Genomic DNA, 6,021 nt, shown 5'->3' on the forward strand with positions numbered 1-6,021 from the left:
CAAATCTATTTCTCATAGTTAGTACATACCAGTAATCCAGCAGAGATAGGGCAGGAGGCAATGAAACTCCACTTTGTACCCCAAGACAGAAATCTAGCAGCCCCCAATAATTATAACAAAATGACCAATGTAAGTTATGACCAGTGCTCACCCGAAACAAAGTGCTCACTGAGGGTGGGGATCTGGGAACTGCGAAACTTTTGCTCTGGAACATTAAGAAATGACAGGACCTAAGGGGTAGAGATGTTACGTTTTATAACAATGGATAAGTTAAAACTAAAGTGTAACAATGTCCCTCATTTCTCACTTCAAAGTATAGACTGAAACTCTAGGGTTTATTTGACTCTGCTAAAAGAATCTCATCTCTAGCCAGAAGCAGCAGCTCCCCACCTCCCACCCACCCACCCTAAATGCAAAGTCACAGTAGAAGATCCCAGAAGACTTGCAGGAATTTGTTGGTTTATATGTTACCAGAAACTTCGGACGCTGTAGTGAGGATGATGGAGTTTGTCCATATGGAAAGACTTCCATTATCTTACTGATCTGATTAGCACAAATCTAGACTAAATGTTGAAACCTTAGAAATCCCCCAGCATGATGCAAAGGAAGGAATTCAAGGACTTAGCTAGAGAAATATACTTGTGTAAATGTTTCAAGAGCGACTTGCCTGCTCACTCCCTGGTTACATCCTCTGAAAGGCCAGATGACTATCTCTTCGCTAAAAACTTCAGACAAATTACTGAGTTAAACCCAAATATCTTTTTGTTTCGTTGGAAAGAATGTGAAACTTCTGGAAGGATTAGAATAACACAAAAAATACTCATATACCCTTTAACCAAATACATCTATTGTTAACATTTTACCTTATTTGCTTTAGCATTTGTGCCGGGCTCTTTATATATGTGTGTCTGTATATACATACACATAATATTTTCTTAATTTTTTCAAAATAAGTTGCATACATCGTGGCCCTTTCCCCTAAATACGTCATGGTGTATTTTCCTAGAACAGGAATATTCTCTTAGGTAACCACAGTACAGGTATGAACTTCACTGAGTTTACCCTGAATACAGGGGCCCAGCCGGCTACCCACGCAGAGGTGAGGATGCAGGAACCGCCCTGTGTGGCCCACTGTGGCCTAGGATGCTGGAAGAAGCGGGCAAGGTGCTGGAGAACATGCCGAAGGCGTCGTGCCTGCCACTCGGTTCCGCTGTCCGACACACAGCACAACTTCATCTACTGCTGCGTCAGTATGACCCACACAGGCAGCCTTACCGTCTGGTCCCATCCTGAGAACCACCCGCTTCTGTCCAAGGGTCCAGTGCCCACGCTCGTGGCGTCCACCGAGCCTGGACCGCTCCGCGCCCAGCTGCCAGGCACCGGGACCACGAGTGCAACGCGCAGGCGCACGACGGTGCGGACGTGTGGAGCCGGCCGCAGCTGCGTGCTCTCCGGCGGCTGCGCTTCTACAAGCAGTACTCAGAGCGCCTTGCGGCAGGTGGCTCGTGCTCCTGCTACGATCCTGCACGGCTGTGGCCTTTGTGTCCCGGCGTAATCCGGCCCATGGAGATGGGGCTCAAGGTGCTGGCCACAGACATCGTCCCCATGTCGCTTTGCTGTGCACGGTGAGGCCCTGCTCTCCATCTACATGCAGATGCAGGCCGGCTCCGCTCCCAGGGCTCTGCCTCTGTTGCCAAATTACACCATCCCGCCACTGCCAACAGCTTCCAGATGGTCATGAGCGGGGTCCACAGCAAGGCCGCGAGGGACTGCTGGCTGATGGGGCTAGGTAGAGAGGACCTTACCACCGTCATCATAGCGGCTCACTACGATGCCTTCAGAGCGGCCTCTTGGCTGTTGCATGGCGTGGACTGCAACAGGAGCGGCATCTCCCTACTGCTTGGGCTCACCTGCCCCTTCTCCAAGCTCTACACCAACAAAGGCACCCACTCAGTGTACAGTCTTCTGTCCTTTGCTCCTGGAGGGTCAAGTTCAAGGGAACCAAGCACTGATTGGAAGACAACCTGGACCACACGGATAACAGCATACTCCAATATAGTGTGGCCTTTGTCCTCTGACACCATGGGCCAGGCGGACAGCCTGTATCTTCACATATCCAAACTACCTTGCAAGGCGACACTGCAGTATGCTTTCCTGCTGGAGCTGGAGACGGTAGCCACCAGCTCCCAGAGCTACAGTTCTCCGTGGTGCACAAGATCAGCCCGGCTGAGGACATCCTGGCCTGGGAGCATGAGCACTTTGCCATTCTCTGGCTGTCTGCCTTCACCCTGGCCCACCTGGAGAGCCACCGTGACACCCAGTGCAGCAGCAGCATGGACATGAGGTCTCAGGTTATTCTAAAACTCTGACCTGCAACTTGAGACTCATCACAGAAGCCCTGACCCGAGTCATTTACAACCTGACCACGAAGGGATACCCTGCCGGTCTTCCTGGAGCAGATGATCCAGCAGGAACAGCTGGCCTTGGCAATGGGCTGGCCCATCAGCCAGCCCCAGGCCTCCCAGCTGGTGAACAAATACTGCACGTTCCTCGGCATGCTGGAGCACTACCTACCTGAAGGAAGGGAAGCAGCACCACATCAAAGCCGTTAAACGGGACCCCAGGTTTGTCTTCCGTGACCAGCTGAAGCAGGTGATGAGTGCCTACAGGGTCAAGCCAGCCGTTTTCTACATGCTCCTGGCCATCTGCATTGGTGTCTACCCCTGGATGGCCTACACGGCAGTCCAGGTAAGCAGGCGGGGGCTCAGGTGGGAGGTAGGACCTCTGTGGGAGGGTCAACCTGGCCAGGTGAGTCCTGAGTCCTTGGCACCCCCTTTCCCCCGTCCTGCCTGGAAGAAGGTGACCCCACAGGTGGCCCTCAGGCCCTCCTTGAGGCAGGTTTTGTCCCTGACCTCACCCAAACCCTCCTGCTGCCCCCAGCACTTTGACCTTCTGTATAAAACAGTTCAGAGAGTGCTCCCGAAGGCCAAGATGCTGTGACGTGGCCATCCACCAGCGCGGGGAGCTTTCCACCTGCCACCGCTCCCTGCTTCACAGCTGGCAGGAAGGCAGGGCTTCACCCCTTGCTGAGAGGCCCCAACCCCGAATTACAGAGCTTTTCTGTGTTGCTCCTGAGGACTTGGGGGATTCTTTCTCCTTTTTGTCCTTTGAACTCCCTTGGAGGAGCATTTGGTGGAAGTCCTAGGGCCAGGCCATGGACTTGGGAACAAGCCTGCAAATGAGGCCTCAGCCCTGGAGGCGACCCTGTGGTGCTCGGGGCTTGTGAGCAGAAATGACAGAGGAAATGCGCAGCTTCAGCCTCCCTCCTCCTGCCCGCGATGCTGACCGGGGACTCCCAGCTCTGGGTCTGTCCACCCTGCCCCAGTCACCCTCTATCCTTGTCTGAAGGAGGGCAGGGCCAGCCTCTGCGTTCCCGGTTCTGGCCCCTTCCTCAGAAGCCTCGTGTCCCCTCCCCCCTTGGCCAGGGCTGAGGGGAGCCAGCTCAGGGTGCAGCCTTGGAGGCGTCTCCCCCAACCTCCCATGGACGGTTGGTCCCCTGCACAACCAGAGGCCTCCCTGTCAGGCTCCTAGCACCACTCGCCCTCCCCCGTGCTTCTCACTGACTCTGCCCTCCTGCCGCACCCCGGGGAGCTTGGGCCTGTCCCCCTGGGGTCCCAGGTGCCTTCAGAGTCCCTGGGGCAGGAGGCCACTCTAAAGGAGGCCCCCAGGTCCTCCGCCTCTTACCTCGAGCTCTCTGGGCCTCAGTTTCCTCACTTGCAGAAAAGAGGATGTGTTCTGGGGCAGCAAGTGTTTCTGTGTCCTAGGAGGGCATCCAGACTGGGGGTGGAGCGAAAGCGTTTTCTGGAGGCGATGCAGCTGACCATGGGGCTGGCAGCGCTGCCCTTCCGAGGACCTGGGACCTAGACAGGAGGGTCAGGGCCTGAACCCCATGAATCAGGTGCCTCATAAGGGAGGGGCATGGGGAGGAGACCTCAAGCCCCACTGAGATTGATCTCAGGGAGACCCAGGTGTTTCTTCCAGGTGTACCGATTCATTAGCAGTATAATCAATTAGGTGTTTTGTGCTGGGAGGAGCGTCAGGATGAGGGATGAGGCACTGAGGCACCTGCCTCCTCTGCCCCCAGGAAGGTCTTGCCATCTTCTGCTCTGCCACCCAGCCAGCCACTCCCCACTCAGAAGCCAGCTCTCCACTCGCTGGAAGGGTCAGGCACAGGAGGACTGTGTCTCTGCCTCCATCTCGGGCCTCCTGCCTTTGCCCAGCCAGACTCCCTGGCAGGGCTGCCGTCCCAGCCTTCCAAGCCCCAGATCTTGGTCAAGCGGGGGCCAGGGAGGGGAAGGCATGCAGGCCATAGGTTCTCTTTTGCCTGACCCCCCTTCTCTCTCCCGCTGGGTGGCTTGTCTCCCCCAGAGACTGTTTACTGAGTGCCCAGCTAGCCTGATCAACTCTGGGGTGCTGGACGCAGGGACCAGCATTAGCGCATCCTTCCCCCTTCATCTCTCCCCAAGGCTGGTTTTCAGGACCGTTGACTGTTGAGAGCTCAGGCTGGTTGTGGGACACAGTTGGATGATCAGAAAATAAAGCCATATCGAATAATCAAAAAACTGTAACATGAATACAGAGCTTTGATCTAATCTAACTTCCATAGTCCAATTTTGCCCATTGACCAGTAATGCCCTGTCTAGCACATCTTTACCCTCGAGCACAGGATCCAGTCTAGGACCACCTATTGCACTTAGTTGTCACATCTCTCTAGTCTCCACTAGTCTGAAACATGCACAGTCTTTCTTCTCTGGCATTGAGATTTTTGATGAATACAGTCCTTCCTTTTGTTTTAACGCTCCTCGTTTGCAGTTTGTCTAATATTTCCTCATGTTTAGGTTCCTATTATGCATTCCTGGCTAGACAACTGCATAATTGATGCTGTGTCCTTCTCAGAGCATAATATTGGGAGGCACAGGATGTCTGTCTGCCCCCCATGGGTGATGTAAATTTTGATCAGCCAATCAAGTTGTTTTCTGAGTTTCCTACTTTACAATTACTGTTTTTTCTCTAGCAACTAATAAGCAGTCTGTAGAGAGACATTTTAAGAACAGTGCAAGTATTCTGATCCTCATCACAATTTCCCCCTTTGTTTTAGCATCAATAGATGATTTCCTGCCTAAACCAATCTTTACTATGATGGTTGGAAAATGATGATTTTTCCAACTCCAGCGCTCCCTCCACATTTGATACTCAAGCCCTCTTATCTTTCAAAACAGCCTTATTAGCTGTTTTCTCTAGGTGAGGATGCTAGTGTGACATATTGCGGTCAAAATAAGCTGGTTAATCTCAATGGGGATAATTAAGGGCCTGGGCTAGCAAAGACTAGATGGGGGCACTGACCCAACATAGACACAGTTGGGGTGACTACTAGAATCCATAGCAGGACCTGTATAGTAACTAGAAATTGTAATTCACAAGGATCTTTGGCATTATGTAATTGAGCAGGAGCCCTAGGACACAAATGGATGGGCAGCCCATGAGATCCTTCTATAACTGACAAAACTCCTTGTTTAGTGAATGGAAACCTGACTTGATCTACCACAATAGTGAATCATAACTTTTCACTCGATTACCAGATCTAAGTTGATTTACAAATTTAGGATCCCATAAATGAAAGGCCAGATACCCTTAAGGAAGAACACTCCAAGTATGTATGCATTTTTCTCCTAGCTTCCCCCATCCCAGTGAATCTGCAGCCATTTTCCTTGGTGAAAAGGAAATACCCCAAATTTTGAATAATAGTAAATCCTAGTTCTGAGTTAAACACTAATTTCTGATCAGCCAGGATACTATAGCTACCAGTTATAGACTTAGGATATAAGTGCGGTTTTTGACCCTTGTCAGTCTCACCATAGGCCCAATGAAACCATCAAACCCAGTCGAGCGGAAATACCGTCAGTTCCTGAGGATATAAATGACAAGCATATCCTCAGTAAATGACAGAATTCCCACCTGGGC

General features: G+C 51.9%; 2 pseudogenes; both read left to right on the forward strand.

The window, feature by feature from the left end:
* LOC121099763 overlaps positions 1-808 on the forward strand; it is a 16,244-nt pseudogene extending 15,436 nt beyond the window's left edge.
* A 234-nt stretch (positions 809-1,042) lies between these two features.
* Positions 1,043-3,000, forward strand: LOC103672978 (annotated as a pseudogene).
* The last annotated feature ends 3,021 nt before the right edge of the window (positions 3,001-6,021 follow it).

The sequence above is a fragment of the Ursus maritimus genome, assembly GCF_017311325.1.
Source record: "Ursus maritimus isolate PB19 chromosome X unlocalized genomic scaffold, ASM1731132v1 scaffold_X1, whole genome shotgun sequence".
In the NCBI taxonomy this organism is placed as follows: Eukaryota; Metazoa; Chordata; class Mammalia; order Carnivora; family Ursidae; genus Ursus; species Ursus maritimus.